The sequence below is a fragment of the Canis lupus genome, chromosome 23, assembly GCF_003254725.2.
Source record: "Canis lupus dingo isolate Sandy chromosome 23, ASM325472v2, whole genome shotgun sequence".
Taxonomy (NCBI): Eukaryota; Metazoa; Chordata; class Mammalia; order Carnivora; family Canidae; genus Canis; species Canis lupus.
In genome coordinates, this window is record NC_064265.1 from 46,321,739 (window position 1) to 46,339,349 (window position 17,611).

Sequence of the window (17,611 nt, forward strand, 5' to 3'; positions counted from 1 at the left end):
TGATGAACATCAGAAGGAGGATCTTCTGCTGCTGGACTGCAGTGGACCACAGGTAACTGAAACCATGGAAAGAAAAGCTGTAGATGAGCGTGACTACAGTAGACTGACTTTGTCAGAATATACAATAGGACTTTGGATCTAATCAGTGTAAACTAATCCCTGTGTGGCCCAGTTTCTTTACCTGAGAAGAAAATGGGAACATGTTCCCACCTCATACATTGTATCTAGTAGATTATATTGGTTGTAAGTGCTAGCATGTGACTATGGCTAGTTGAAAGGAAAAAGTAATAGTACATCTTGGTAGGATTTGGGGAATAGCACAGAACTGAAAGGAGAGCCAAAGTGCCACGTTTTAAAATGTGTGGGAGCTGGTAGCCTTCTAGAATGCTAAGGCAATAAGCACTCAGTAGCAGTAACTAGAGTGACTTCCAGGATCACTCCCCCACAGCTATGTGGGGATAAACCAGTTTCAAACTTTCTTGTACTTTGTATTTCTGTCTAAGATCCAAATCCCAGTGAATGAGCACCTGATTGAACATTTGGGCTACCTTCCCATCTATTGACTGAAGGAGGGCAGCTTCTTTATCAACAGCCCTTTCAAAGGCTCCATCCAAGGGGAGGAGTGGTAGTTCCCTGAATCAATCCAGGGCACCATTACCAAAAAAAAATGTTGCCATGAGAAAATCTTGGGCTCCAAGTGCCAATGTGACACATGGCTCCTTTGAGGTTACATAGCCTGTCATTCACATTCATTATACCTCATTCACTTTTCTGTAATCCTAGAATTCTTCACAGTAAAAGTCAAGTTCTTTTTCCTCTGAAATGCCTTTTCTGATTTATCTTGTCTTCATTAATCTTTTTTTTTTCAATTCCTATAGGTTTTTTTTTTTCAATTCCTGTAGGCTCTTTCACAAAATTTAGAAGTTAATTGTGTTTTTTTAAAGCAGATAGAATGCTGACCTAAAAAATGGTGTTAGATCCAGCTTTGCAATTTCCTAGCTTTGCAAATTTGTTCAATCAAACTTCCTGGGCTTCAGTTTTCTTATCTCTAAAGCAGAGGGGTTACATAGTTTTTTAATACTCTATAAAATACTAACAAGGTAAAAAAAAATACTAACAAGGTAATATACAAAAATATAAAACAAGCATGGTATAACTTATAAATTCCCACAAAGTTTTTTAAGTTTCCTTTATGTGGGTACTCAGCAATGACATATCATACAATCCTAAAAAGCCTGGGCAAAAATAGTAAGAGGGACTTTGTATCAGTGGCAAAAGTATGGGAATTATATCCTTTTTCTAGGTTTTTTTTTTTTTTAAGGAAGGAAATGAACACTTTTTAGTGAAAAATAGAGAATTTGGCCTCTTAATTAACATAATAATTTTCAAAAATTTAAATGAAATAATGAAATTTTTTAAAGTAAGCCTATTAAGAAAATAAAACAGAATTATAAAATCTGTTATTTTTCAGGTAGCCTACAATTAAAAAATAATTAGGCCAGGTATCAAAGAAACTGCCAGCATAGTGATGACTTTTTTAATGAAATTACTCTTAGCTAATTTTTTAAGATTCTGATAAGGCACTATTTATGCAATGATGTCTCTATAGTTTTATTTGGAATTAATATTCATAAAATATATTTTTATTTCATTTATTTCTTTTTCATATGCATTTACAGTCTTAATCTTTGGTTTCTTTGTGTTTTTCTCCGACTTTTTTTTTTTTCTTTTGAAAGCATAAGTCTTATAATTGAGCACTGGGATAACAGGCAATATAATGGAGTCAGGAAAAATGAAGTAATTTTGGGAAAAGAAAGCTATTGCATTTAGTTTCCTAAAGGAAGGTTAGAGCCAGATATTAATCAGATAGTTAAGTGCGTTGAAGGCAATTTTCTGGAACCATTAAGGGGCCTTGCAGTTAGGACTATCCCCATCTGTTAGGTGACCTTCTCCCTGTCAACATTCCCCCCCCCACGAGAGGATTCCTGGGCTGTGGCTGCTGCTTTGTGAGCTACACCAGGGTTGGTAATGTGCAGCCAGGGTAAAGGGTTGCTGCTGCCTCCTTGGGCCGCCGCTGGTCCTTCATCCTGGTGGCTGTTGGTGAGAAAAAAAGAACTTTGATGTCCTTCCTATACTGCCTACAACATTTTAAGCTAATTCTAATTGATGAAATGGACTTTGTAGGCTCACCTTCATACTGTTCTTTCTCTCTATGCTCTGGAAAAATTGCTTTTGAGGAAATAACAGTTCAGTAGTCCATATGCAAACTGGAGTTCTTTCATGGCTCTGCCACCGGTTCTGGCCTGGGACAAAACATTCCCTGAACTACTAGAAGAGTTGAATTGAGGCGCCGGTGATGAAGAACACAACTACTTCCTTGCCGAAAGACCGTCAGATGTGAGATGTCCTAGAACATGCCACAGACTTCACTGGCAGCTGGCCGTGTTGAATGTGCTGGACACTATCACAGGATTCTAGGTGGGTCCTGGTTCAGCAATCTTCTGACTTGCCTTATGGTGGGAGCCAGCTAGGAACTTCCATTGCTTTTCCTTAGGTTGCCAGTGGCTCAGGTTAGGTCAGACAATTGGAAGCCTCCTTGGGTAGCCCTCATGGGACAAGTGAACAATGACCACTCATGGTTTCCCACGTATCTCTGAAGAGTTTGGTGTCCACCCTTGGAAAAGTCTGAATGCTAAGCAGCATTGTTTGGAGACTAGTGTACTTACCATGTGTTTCCAGAGGGGAGAGATTCTCACCATCTCAGCAAACTAGTCTCAGCAGTTTGGCACAGAAAGGAACACAGTTGTCCAATGCATCATGGTAACAGAGGTCCTTTAGGCTGCTCCTTTTTCTTTTCTACCATTTTTTTTTTTAATAATTGGATAGACTGATATTGCTTCTAGGTTTCTTTGGTTTAAAGTTTAAGGTTTTCTTCAACCTCTACTGTAATAAAAGTTTAGTTACTTTTTCCCCCCTCAACCCTGCTAAGGATTAGATCAAATGCACAACTTCCATCCTTACTTCAAAATGATTTGGCAAAGGAAGAAATCGAATGAATGCTCTTTATACCTCTGAAGCCACAGAATCTGCCCGAGAAGGGTGTAAATAAAATCTCTTTAGCTTTGGTATATTCACTGAGTTTCTTCCCAATAGCTTCTGAAATGGAAGTTGATGGCTAATATTCTTAGTTCAGATAATCACCTGCTTGAGAATGCTAGGGGAGAGATAAGGAACCCAGGAGATAATGCTGTCAGAAAACTTTGTGCATTTTCATGTAAACTTGTGGAATCTCTGTCATGTTGGGAGAGTGTAGTGGAGGTGGTTGGTTTCCATTTCTTCTTGAGGTGCCTCTTGGATTTCACTTTATTTCCCTCTTTTGGAAGTAGCCAGTACCTGTGGTGAGAGTTTAACTAAAAGACACATCCTCCAAATGTTGAGCTTTTTGCTCAGAGCTGCAGCAAGTAGATCAATGTGTCTAGAATCCATTGTTGCAGATGCTATTCTGGACTGGAGACTACAGACCTGGTTCAGTTCCCTCTTCCAATCTTACAGGGGGAAAGGAAGGGGAATGTATGGAAGCTCTACTTACCCAATAGCTAAGGATAAGCCTTTCCTTCTCTGAAAAGTGGAGAAAAGGCTCTAAATATAATGCACTACCTTCAAAATTAATGGATATTCAATAGTAAGAGGGACTTTGTATCAGTGGCAAAAGTATGGGAATTATGTCCCAGTTTTTTCCCCTATGATTTATGCCACTTATTTCCTATCACACTATAGCCTCTCTCAAGAAGGGAAGTTATTATATAATATTTCTGGATGTGGGAAATCCAGTTTGCATTTGGAATATATCAGAAATTGGGAATTTCTCCTTAGCCTCCATGATAATGATATTCTATTATTATATTTATTTATGTTAAAAATATACATATACTTTGAAATGGGGGCCCTGATCCCATATATACATATGTGTATATATGTTCATAATTTTAGTTAGAAAATCTATAAAAATAGTATTAGAGTTATGATAGTTTCCATGTACTTGAGAGACTTCATCAAAATTATAAAAATATTAATAAGTATTATAATACTTTTTGTAGTTTTATGCTGTAGCTAATCTATGTTTGGAATGACCTTTTTCAATCCTGTTTTTGGCAGCCTCTGCACAGGTACTGTAATCCTGAAATTAAAAAAAAAAAAAAAGAAACAAGCTTTAATTTATCCTGGCTCACAAAGAAGTTGGACTTAGATGCCACTTCACCTAGAAAATTAGTATATTCCATTTGATGAGTTACTTGGCAATAAAATGGACTAAGGAAGACGTATTTCCCAAGCAATGGGAGAAAAACCTAATATATTGAAAAAACACTCAACTTCGTTACCCCGAGTACTTTATTTCCTTAGAAGTTCAGAAGGAAGAGCGCCTGGGGGCTCAGTTGGTTAAGTGTCTGCTTTCCACCGGGGTCTTAGTCCCAAGGATTCTGGGATCAAGAGCCTTGTCGGACTCTCTGCTCAGCGAGGAGCCTGCTTCTCTCTTTCTTTCTCTGTCAAATAATAAGTAAGTAAGTAAGTAAATAAATACATACATACATACATACTTTAAAATATACCCCATTATGAGTCTTTAAACAAACCTAAGAAATTGAAATCACAGAAAGTATGTTGTCTGACTATAATATAATTAAACTAGGAATCAAGAACAAAAGATAAGAAAATTGCCAGATATTACAAAACTAAAAAAATATTTTTAATAAAAATTGTATATGTTTAAGGTGTACTACATACTGACTTGATATGCATATACATAGCAAAATGATTAGTAAGCTAATTAACATATCTATCTCCTTACAGTTATCTTTTCTTGTGTACATAGTGAGAGTACTTGAAATCTACTCTTAGCAAATTTCCAGTATCCAATATGATATTATTAACTGTAGTCATCATATGGAACATTAGATCTCTAGATTATTCATCCTACATAACCAGCATATCTTCGCTTCCACCACCCCACCTCTGGTAATCACCATTCTCTCTGCTTCTATGTACTAAACTTTGTTACATTCCATATAAATGTGAATTCCTGTAGTTCTTATTTTTTCTCTCATCTGGCTTATTTTACTTAGCATAACACCCTCTGGGTTCATCTATGTTATTGCAAATGGCAGGATCTCCTTCTCTTTTAAGGTTGAAAGATTTTTCACTGTATATAATGCATATTTTATTATCCATTCATCCATTGATGACATTTAAGTCGTTTCCATATTTTGGCTATTGTGAAAAATACTGCAATCAACTTGAAAGGGCGTATATCTCATGTTCTTTGGGTGTATTTAAGCCCTTTCCTATTTCCAAATTAAAAAAAAACACTTTTTTTTTGCCATTGAGCTTATGAGTTCTTTATGTATTTTAGATATTGACTTTTATCAAATACATAGTTTGCAAATATTTCTCCTATTCTGTAGATTACATTTTCATTTTGTTTCTTTTACTGTGCAAATACTTTTTAGTTTGATGTGTAATGCCACTTGTCTATTTTTGCTTTTTTTGTTACTCACGCTTTTGGTGTCACCTCAAAATATGATTGCCAATGCCAATGTCAAGGAGCTTTTTCCTTATGATTTCTTCCTGGATTTTTCATGGTTTCAGATCTTACATGTAAGTCTTTTATCCATTTTGAGTTGATTTTTGTATTTGGTATAAAATAGGAATCCAGTTTGATTATTTTTCATATGGGTATCGAGTTATCCCAACACCCTTATTGAAAAGATTACCCTTTTTCCATGGTTTATTCTTAGTGCCTTTATCAAAAATTAGTAGATTGTATATGCTTTCATTTATTTATGGATTTTCTGTTCTGCTCCATTAGTCTGTGTCTTTTTATGCCAATACTATATTGTTTTGCTTACTGTACTTTGTAATATAGTTTGAAATCAGGAAGGATGATGCCTCCAACTCTGTTTCCCAAGATAGCTTTGACTATTCAGGATCTTTTGTGGTTCACTGAATTTTAGAATTGTTTCTTTTATCTCTATGAACAATTTCATTGGAATTTTGATAGAGATTCCATTGAATCTGTATATTGCTTTGGGTAGATGTCCTAAACAGTGCATTAAAGCAGAGAAAAAATAGTTTATATGGATCAGAAAGAAATAACAGTCTCTTTCTGTTTTCAGTCAACATGATTATCTTGGTAGAAAATATTATGAGATATATACATTTTAAAAACTCTTAAAATGAATAAGTAGGTTTAGCTAAACCAAAGGACACAGTCAATATAAAAAATCAATTTTATTTCAAATTTATCAATGAGTAAATGGAAATCAGAATTTAAAAATACCAATTGCAACAGCACCAAAAATTAAAATACTTAGTTACAAATATAACAACATACATGCAGTATTCATTTGCTGAAAAGTGTAGAACACGGAAGGAAGAAACCAAAGACCTAATTAAATTGAAAATTACATGTTCACTGATCAGATAACTTAATATTGTTTAAACGTCAATTCCTTCTAACCTGGTTTATAGAATCAGTCTAATCCCAGTCAAAATCTCATCAGATTTTTTGATCACCAATAAGCTAAATTTAAGTATTTTTATGAAAAGGAAGAGTAATTATAATAGACAAAATGATTTTGAAAATGAAGAACAAAGCCCAATATTTAAAGGTAAAATGTAAAATTACAAAACTCTTAGAAGACAAGAACATCCTTGTGATCTTAGGTTAGGTAAAAGTTCTTAGGTACAATACTAAAAAATAATACATGAAAGTTTTTTTTTTAATTTATTTTTTATTGGTGTTCAATTTACTAACATACAGAATAACCCCCAGTGCCCGTCACCCATTCACTCCCACCCCCCGTCCTCCTCCCCTTCTACCACCCCTAGTTCGTTTCCCAGAGTTAGCAGTCTTTACGTTCTGTCTCCCTTTCTGATATTTCCCACACATTTCTTCTCCCTTCTCTTATATTCCCTTTCACTATTATTTATATTCCCCAAATGAATGAGAACATATAATGTTTGTCCTTCTCCGACTGACTTACTTCACTCAGCTACATGAAAGTTTTTATCAAAATAATTGGATTTCAACAAAATTAATGGCTTTTGTTATGTAACTTAAGACAATAAAAAGAGAAGGAACAGACTAAGAGAAAATGTGTGCAAATCATCTGCCAAATGACTTGTGTCCAGAATAGGACAATTCTCAATATTCGACAAAAAACAGCCAATTTTCTTGAAATAAGGAAAAGATTGGAACATACACATCACCACCAAAAATATGAAACAGCAAATAAGTACATGAAAAGATACTCATCATCTTTAGTAATTAAGGGAATGCAAATGTATATTAATGAGATATTTCTGTACCATTATATTAGAGTGATTTTCAGAGGGGCACCCAGGTGGCTCAGTTGGTTGAGCATCAGACTCTTGGTTTAAGCTCAGGTCATCATCTCAGGATTGTGAGACGGAGCCCCACATTGGGCTGTATGCTCAGTGGGGAGACTGCTTGGGACTCTCCCTCTTCCCCTCTCCAAGCTCACTCTCCTCTGTCTCTCAAATAAATAAATCTTTAAAAAAATTAGCATTTTTAAAAGAAAAATAGAAAATACTAAGTGATCAGGGTGCAGAACTGTTAGTGGTTTCATACACTACTGATGCGAATACAAGACAGGATGGGCTCTTTGGAAAACAATTTGGTAGTTTTATGTAAAGTTAAATACACACTATGTCATATCCCCCAATACATCCAGTTTTAGGTATTTACCCAACAGAAACTGGAATTTTTGTCCACACAAAAGCCTGTATCTGAATGATTTATCAGCTTTATTCATATCCACTCCAAAGTGAAAATGACCCAAATATCTTTCAACTATTTATTGTGGACAAACTGATACATTTGTATGAGGGAATACTACACAGCTTTAAAAAGGATTTGATTTTTTTTACTCTCAACAGTATGGCTTAATCTCTAACACATTATACTAAGTGAAGTGTATTAAGTCAGACTCAACAGGCCACATGCAGTTTGAATCCATTTATATGATGCAATGGAAATAAAAAAGTATAAGGACATACAAGGACAAGTGGTTACCAGGAGAATAAGATGAGGAAGCATAGAGGTGATTTTGCAGGATTGTGTTTCTTAACTTCATTGTTGTAATTGCTTGAGTCTACACATATGTTAGATCTCATAAAACTGTCAATGAACAGATGAGATTTTACTATACGCAAAGTTAAAATTAAATGTAAAATTTGGCACAATGATAAAAAAAAAAATAGCATCTTAAGTGAGACAGTCTGGGTCTGAGTCCCAATTCCACAAATGATTAACTGTAAGTCATTGTTTTACTTATTCCCTGTGCCTCATTTTGCTCATCTTTAAAAGAGGATACTGGAAGCAACTTCTTCAAAGTGCAGTTGTAAATGTTAAATACTTTTAAGGAAAGCAAAGTTGGTCAGGGTACATTAAATGTTCAACACATTTTAGCTTTTTTCATTATTAATGTATATTAAAAGTATTCTTAAATCTTTTCATTGCTAGCTGAAAACGATTATAGTGAAGATCCTTTCAATTTAGTAAATATGTCATTTTAAAAGTAACTTTTATAAAGTTTGGCTCTTCATCTCTCACAGCTCCAAGGAGTAGATGCTGACTAGCTCTCTAATGAGTGATAACCAACTACCATTTAGACATTACTAAGCGATGCTTAAAACACACAAATTTTATTGTTATAGTCAAGCTGCAGCACGTGGATTACATTTCTTATTTTGGAATGGAAGAAGCGAGCCATGAAAGGATTAAGTAGGCTCTTTTCTTTTGGACAATATAATTTTATTATTTTTTAAATAAATTTATTTTATATTGGTGTTCAATATACCAACATACAGAATAACACCCAGTGCTCATCCCGTCAAGATCTGATTGGCTTTGAAGCTCATGCTCTTTCTTCTACTTTCTTCTTCTGTAATTTGAATGTGTAACTGCACAGTCTTATATTTATTGCACACCAATTAATCAAGCAAGAACTGTCTGCTTTCCTGGCATCTATTAAAAAATTAAACTTCTCTCTGGAAATCACTTGAGCCACTATAACTCAGATAGGACAGTGACAAAATGGTTATGGCTTTAACAGGTAGAAGCTGATCAATTGCTAGCATAATTCATATGTCTGTGTGTACATTGTAGACAGTTCTATTTTAGATGTGCAATGTCTTATTCTGTTTTGCTTATGATAGAGTAAAAGTTGAATTCTACAGCTGTCTGCTTTCAGAATGTGCTAACATTGATGAGGAAATAAGCTTTAGTTTACTCAAGTTGAAAGAAAATATGAGCTATTTGAGAAGCTAACTTAGTTTCTCTATAAGGCTAGCACTTGCTCATGTACCTATTCCTCATACAGTGAATGAAAAGATAAAGCATTAGCAATAAAATGGGGGAAAATGGGGCCAGGAATGACTTAGCATACTTTGGATTTTGAGCAGGAGATATCCCAGCTGTCTAGTTTGACAGATCTCTCCTCTTCCCTGTGTAGCACACTAGGTAGCCTCACACATATACCATGCATTGCTCTCTGATCATTTATTGCCTGTTGATGCATTCTCTCTAAAACTTCCTATTGTCACTGTCACCCACAAACCTCCGGATAGCAGCATGTTTTGACAGGGGAGCAAATATTTTTTATGAGGTAGATCTGAGTTGAAATTCTATCATTATCACAAAAAATCCCAAATCCAGCAATTTAGGATTCAAGATAAACAAGTGGTTTTCAAGGTGTGGTCTTGGAATCCCTGTGGTTCTCTAAAACCTGATCAGAGAGTGTGCATAATACTGACACTTCCTGCCTTTTCTTTTCAATCAGATTCCCTCATGAATAAGTGGTGGAGTTTTCCAGAGGCTATAATAAGAAATGGAATGTTGTAACAGACTAAATGCAAAAGCAGATATGAGAATCCAGCTATATTCTATAAAGCGAGACATTAAAAAGATTTGCAAAAATGGAAAACAGTGTCATTATCATAACTAATTTTTCTTGTCTTAAAAACATTGAATTTTAATAAAATTATTATCTTTATTAACATTTAATGAAATTATCAGCCATCATCATTAGTAAGTCGAATTTTTTATGAAGTCAGTATCTAATGCAGTAAATATTGATAAATATTATTTAAAAGCTCTTTAGGGTTTTTAATAATTTATATAGTTCCTGTGATCAAAAAGTTTGATAACTACTAAGAAAGACATTAAAACAGTAAAGGTACTCAATATATCAAAATATAAGCATGATCAATATATATACATGTAAGTTTTAAGAGAATATATGAAACCAGGTTCTCTCAGAAATGTCAAAAATAATCAAGTTATTTAACAATCTCCAAATTTTCCATTTAGATAATCTTATTTCTTTTATTCTTAGCACAACATATGGTATATTTATCTTTATATATCTTTAGATATCGTTTCTTATCAGCAAGAATTTTATTGCCCTCTGCTTTGTACTAGAGATTAAATTGGTTTGTTAATAATTAATTAAATCAGGGCAGCCCAGGTGGCTCAGGGGTTTAACGCCACCTTCGTCCCAGGGCGTGATCCTGGAGACCGCGGATCGAGTCCTACGTCCGGCTCCCTGCATGGAGCCTGCTTCTCCCTCTGCCTGTGTCTCTGCGCCTCTCTCTCTGCCTCTCAAGAATAAATACAATATTCTTTAAAATAATAATTAAATTAAATTAGTATTATGTGGCTAATTTGTCCTAAAAGAAAACCAAAGTCTCTTTCAAAATACTAATCGAAAGCAATTTGTATGTACTTATAACAAGGCACTCCAACTTTTGGTTTCAGCATTGACAGTGATAGTGGCAATTGTTTTTTAACAATTTTGCAGTATATTTGAAACACAATTCACCGTAAATCCAATTAAGTATCTTGATAGAATAGTAAGAATAGTAAATAATTTAAAATGCTTGCATAAGTGGTTTTTTTTTTTTTTTTTTTTGGTGGTGGTTTTTAACTCTGTGACCCTGTAATCATCCCAGCACAACAAATTTTCCTGAGAGTCTTTGCAGAACACAAGACAGGCCATGAAGTCTGTTTCTCCCATTAGTTTTTTGCAAAGATCGGTGAGAAGAAGCTTAAGAAAAAATAGTTGTCAGGTAATGTTTAGTCAACCTCAAAGCTAATGCCTGTAGCATCGATCATTAACAAAATTAAAATCCACGGTGAGCCACTAAGCTTTGCACGAGAAGAGAAGAACCTGATATTCTAGTCCAAGTTCCAGAATTAAATCATCCAGTACAGAACTATTTGAATGTTTACCTAAAGTTACACATGAAAAATTTAGATCCATATTGTTGTATGATCATGGGAGAGGCATTCATTAAGCAAATATTTATTGTATGCCTTATAAATACTAAATTCAATATTAGACAAAATGGATACAAAATCGAGCAAAACCTGACATTTGTCCAGTCCTTTGTGGAGCTTTCTCTATCTTTCTGACTTCCATTTCCTAAGACCACTTTTGGAATTTTATCACAGAATAGTTTATTTAGGACCCTTCCTGTTTCTCTGCTCATTTTGCAACAGAAGTTGTTATACAATGGAATATTACTCAGCTATTAGAAATGACAAATACCCACCATTTGCTTCAACGTGGATGGAACTGGAGGGTATTATGCTGAGTGAAGTAAGCCAGTCGGAGAAGGACAAACATTATATGTTCTCATTCATTTGGGGAATATAAATAATAGTGAAAGGGAATATAAGGGAAGGGGGAAGAAATGTGTGAGAAATATCAGAAAGGGAGACAGAATGTAAAGACTGCTAACTCTGGGAAACGAACTAGGGGTGTTGGAAGGGGAGGAGGGCGGCGGGTGGGAGTGAATGTGTGACGGGCACTGGGGGTTATTCTGTATGTTAGTAAATTGAACACCAATTAAAAAAAAAAGAAGTTGTTATTGTTACTGTAATTGCTATATTATTTCCCATGCCATAATTTTTTACTGCAACCCAGCTTTGTTGTATTTCTAAGCATCAGACTGACAGGAAAAATGATCATTCTAAAATAGTTAAAGAATAAGAGTCACATGAGTGGAAGAGGAAGAAAAGACTGAAAATAAGCTAAATATGAACAATCCAACATGTGCATAATGGAAAAGACAACATTTTAAAATATCAATTTAATTTTGCATGCCTTCCTACAAGTGTTAAAGGAAACTAAGGAGGAAGGTACATCATATTACTAAAGAAAACAATAATAAAGATGGATGATATTACATACCAAGCAATAGACTACCAGAAGGCAATAAATGATATCTTTAAAATACTGAATCAGAAAAAAACTGCTAATATGAAATTCTATGCATCTGGGATGCCTGGGTGTCTCAGTGGTTGAATGTCTGCCTTTGGCTCAGGTTGTGATCCTGAGGTCCTGGGATCGAGTCCCACATAGGGGTCCCTGCAGAGAGCCTGCTTCTCCCTCTGCTTGTGTCTCTGCCTCTGTCTTTTATGAATAAATAAAATATTTAAAAATAAAATTCTATACATCTAAAAAGTATCCTCCAATGGAGGAAAAATAAACAAAGCTAATTTGTCACCAGCACATTCATACTGCAAGAAATCCTGAAAGAAAAACCAAAATAATACCAGAAAAAAAATTATACCAGAGAATAATGCCATCTGGCAAGAAGAAATCAAATTGGATTGGAAACATATTAAGTATATTCATTCCCACTACTTTTATTCTACTGTTTATTGGTTATTTATTAGCTGAATCCAGTAAAATAAGTCAAGACAAAGTAATACAAAGCATCAAGACTGAAAACAAATCTTTCTTTGCTCTCAGGTGATACACTAATACATACAGAAAATCCTGAAGACTGTAAACAAGCCATTAGAACTGAAATGTAAATTTAGCAACATCATTGAATAAAATATAAATATTACAGGTCCCATATATGTTCACATGCTAGTAACAAAGAATTTGAGTATAAATTTTAAAAGCAAACACTTAAAAATCTATTAGTTTTTTGCCCCAAATGGAATAATAGGCAGATATAAACTTCGTAACACAGGTAGAAGAAAATCTAACACAAAATAATTGAAAATATTTGAAGCAATAGTTTTCAAGACTCTGAACATCAGAAAAAGAAAGCGTGTTAAATCCTGAAAGGTGAAAAATAAGCCAAGCGAGTCCAATTATTACTGTAGCTTACTGCCTTGGGAGAGTTTCTGGTGGCATACAGAAGGGAAACCAGGAGAAACCTGATGATACCCAAAGATGAGGATACAGAGCTAGGTGTCCCTAGACACCACTGTGGCTGTGGTTCACTGGACAGAAGATCATAGCTGAGAGCTGCACAGCAAAATAGTTTCTGAGATCCACAGCAGGTCCTCCTTGGGTACTGACTGACACATGCCTATAGGGGAATAACAGGGGCAGAGGAAAGAACCACTTGAAAAAATTAGGGTTAACAGTGATTAGTATTCACAGAGTGCCAATAATCATAGCTGTTCTAAGAGTCCTATGGAAAATCTGAAGATGTGTGGGGCACTGGGTAGAAAACAGAGAGGAGCCTTACCTCAGGAGCAGTGAATCATTAGCTTTACCCTGAACATCGTGTGGGTTCTGCTCAACAAATCTTAAAAGCAAGAACTGAAAGAGTCAAATTATTAAAACAAAAATATCCAGCATGCAGAAAAGTAAAATTTAGAATTCCTGGCACCCAATAAAAAAATAACCTAGCATGCAGATATACTGAGGAAAGAAACCCATAATGAATAAATCAATGAGTCAAAACTGAACAGACTGGCACAAATGTCAGAATTAGCAGCCAAAGATATTAGGAGAGTATTCATACCTGTATACCGAAATGTTCTATAGGTTACATAGAAACATGGAAGATATAAAAATGAGCCAAATTGACCTTCCAGTCTGAACAAAATGGCATAGACTCATTTATTCCTGCTTCTTCTAAGTACAAGCTATAAACTCTGGAAACAATGTAAGAAGTAAACAAAGGAAAACTCTAAAAGTTGGAAAGAAGAGAGTGAGCAGATTAGGGACCCCAAGACTAGAGAAAAAACATAGCATCATGGTAACAAGATGATGCAGGTAAGTTCATTCCAGCCCCAGCTCAGACAATATACCCTATAGACTTCCTTCCTTCCTTCAAGGAATACTTCTATGACTCTGAAAAGCATCTAAAATGCATTTTTATAAACATTGGGTAAATTGAGTTTTCTGGGATGGGGCCTCAGTCTTCCCAGCTGTACTCTGGGAGTTGTGTGGACTTCCCTGTGTGTGAAGTTGATCCTCAAACCAAGTCCCAGGAGTGGAAAGTCCAAGTTCACCCAACAAGGCGAGGAAGCATGTTGGTCTGTGCCTCCGCAGATTCCATTCATTCATGGCCCACCTTTCCCCTGTCCAGTGGAACCGATGATTAAAAATGATATTCGCAAACTCTTCCAGAACATCGTGGAAGATACACTCAAAACATTTTTCAGTTTATCAAGATGGAATCTTAAAAAAAAAAAATTGTAGAGTAAGCTCCAACATGTAAAGAGCTTGCAAGTCATCATACAATCTTTACAAAAAGACAAAATCCAAGCAATCCTAAAGCCAATAATTTTTTTCTTAGATGCACCAGAGAATTGAGATCACAGAGCAAAACAGCTTCCCAAATCTGGACACACATGCAAGTATAAAGAATCACAGCCAAGATCAGATTATCGGAGGCAGAAGACCCTGGAGCCAGGAACTGGTAGAAAGACTTAAATGTTGATTTTGACAAATGGCTTGATCTGTGGACAAACTGGGGAATTGAAACCATCTGGGGATCCAGAGATGAGAGGTTCGCGGTACTTTCATGGGTGTCACATTCAGGACTCCACCCCCCTTACCCTGCGCCACTCAGTACGTTGTTGTGATAAAGAGTAGAAAAAAAAAATTATTCCAATCATGAGTAGGGGGAGAAGAAAATTTTTTTGAAATTTTCTCAGATTATTCTTTATATCTGGAAAAACCTCCTTTCCAATGAAAAAGACCTCTCTCACCTGAGGAAGAGTAATTAGCCAACTTCAGCTCCCTTTAATCTTCTCATGTGAAGTAGAAAGGGAGAAAAGAGAAAAGGCTAAAAAATATCTTAAAAGGTCACAGCTCAGGGACACCTGGGTGGCTCCACAGTTGAGCATCTGCTTTCATGCTCAGGGCATGCTTGATCCCAGAGTTGTGGGATCAAGTCCCACTTTGGGCTCCCTGTGCAGAGCCTACTTCTTCCTCTGCCTATGTCTCTGTCTCTCTGTCTCTCATGAATAAATAAAATATTTTTTAAATAAAAATTTTTAAAAAACCAAAAGGTAACAGCTCAGAGATTCAGAGTCACTAAAACAAAAACAAATCCAATACTACAGTCTAAAGAGACAAAGCATCAGAGCCTGATTCAGATAGAACACTGATTTTGGAATTATCAGGGAGCTTGAAATAACTATGATCAATATATTTAGGAATCTAAAGGAAAAGTAGGCAACATGCAAAAACAGATGGATAATATATACAAAGAAATGAAAGCACTCAGAATTAAAAAGAAATTCAAGAAATAAACAATATAAAAGAAATGAAGAATGCATTGAAAGCTTACTGGTAGACTGCACAAAGCCAAAAGAAGAATCAGGAGGCTTGAAGATATGGTGATAGAAAGTTCCTAAACTAAAAAGTAAAGACAACTAAGGAATTAAAAAAAAATGGAAGAGAATACCTAAGCCCTGTGGGACAATTATAAAAGATGGAACATATACTTAATGGGTATACAAAGAGAAGAAAAGAAAGCAAAAAAAAAATAATAATGGCTAATAATTTTCTAAAATTAATAGTAGACATAAAACCACATATCCAGAAGGCTCAGCAAACATGAAGTAGGGATAAATATTTTTAAAAGTTTATTTAAAAAATAAATTTTGAAGGAAGTCAGAGAAAAAACCATGCAAAGAAGAACAAGGGTAAGAATTCTACCAGACTTCTCTTTGCAGACTATGTAAATAAGAAGAAAGTCATATGAAATATTTAAAGCATTGAAGGAAAAAAAAAAGAACTAGAATACTGCATTTAACAAACGTATTCTTCAAAAGTAAAGAAGAATTAAAGAATTCATCAAACAAAAACTGAAGGTATTTATCATCTGTAGACCTTCCTTGAAAGAAATGTTCAAAGTTCTCCAAAGATAAGGAAAATTATATGAGGAAGAGTGTCGGAGAAAGGATAAAGTAAATACCAAACTTTTTTCTTCTTATTCTTAATCAATCAATAGATAACTGTCCAAATTAATGAGAAACAATATATTTTATCATTATAACTTTGGATAAGTGAAATGAGTGATATCGTTATGAGGGATGGGAGGGAATAATTGAGAACATTGTTATAAAGTGCCTATATAAAAAGTGAAATGCTATAGTGTTGTTTGAAAACATATAGTTATGAATATGTATTCTGAGCAACCACTAAAAGTTTTTGTAAAAGAAATGTGATTTATATGCTAAGAGAAGAGAGAAAAGGGAATCATATAACACGTTTGATTAAATCTTGAGAAGGGAGGAAAGAGGGAAAAGACATGAAGAAACAAAGAATAAGAGTAATGAACAGTAAATGATTACAAACATGATAGATATTAATAAAACTACACCTGGGATTACTTTAAATATCAATAGACTAAATAACAAAAAAGCTGTCAGAGTGGATAATAAATAAGACTTGGTTTTTGTCACCTACAAGAAACTCACATTGGTTATAAAGCCACAGATTCAAAGTAAAGAGAGAGAGATACATCATGCTAATGTGGAATCAAAAGAAACATGGATTTGTTATTTATTTATCATATCCTTGATCATTTATCATGATATATTTATCACTTATATCATTTATCATTTATTATAATTTTAGACAAAGCAGATTTCAGAATAAGGAAACTTATCAAGGATAATAAGTATTATGTAATAAGAAAGTGGTCAGTTTCTAAAAAGATATCAGAATCTTGAACATGTATGGACCTAACAATAAAGAGTCAAAATATATGATCTAAAAATGGTAGAAATGTAAGGTAAAATATACAAATCAACTATTATAACTGAAGCCTTTAACATATCTGTTAGTAATTGACAGATCTAGCAAACAGAAAATCAGTACAGATATAGTTGAACTGGGCAGCACCATCGGACAAATGAACCTCATTGATATTTATAGAATATTTCATTCAACAGCAGCAAAATACATTCTCTTCAAGCTCACATGTAAAAGATGACCTCAATGTGGGCTGTGAAACACCTTAACAAATTTAAAAGAATAGGAATCATTCAAAACATGGTACTTTCTTGAATAATCTCTATAGCTGAAGACGATAAATTTGGGATTCAGGTGATCTTTGCAGTGCAATGTGTGTACAGTAATGGATTGTGCAGGTGAGCTGTTCAGAACTTAGATTCCTTTTTGTGTATCCTGGGCTGAGTATGCTCTGTTTCAGACATCCACCTGTGACTCATTTTGAAGACATTCTGTGGAATCCTGAACCAGTACACATAGACAAACATCAAATTTAAACAATCATATTGCCTTGAATTCCATACCAC

General features: G+C 34.8%; 1 long non-coding RNA gene across 1 annotated transcript; it reads left to right on the plus strand.

The window, feature by feature from the left end:
* Nucleotides 1-2,220: 2,220 nt before the first annotated feature.
* LOC125753455 (uncharacterized) lies at nt 2,221-4,247 on the plus strand. Its single transcript, XR_007405350.1, has 2 exons — nt 2,221-2,478; nt 4,156-4,247. It is a non-coding gene; the product is annotated as an uncharacterized LOC125753455 (long non-coding RNA).
* Nucleotides 4,248-17,611: the final 13,364 nt, after the last annotated feature.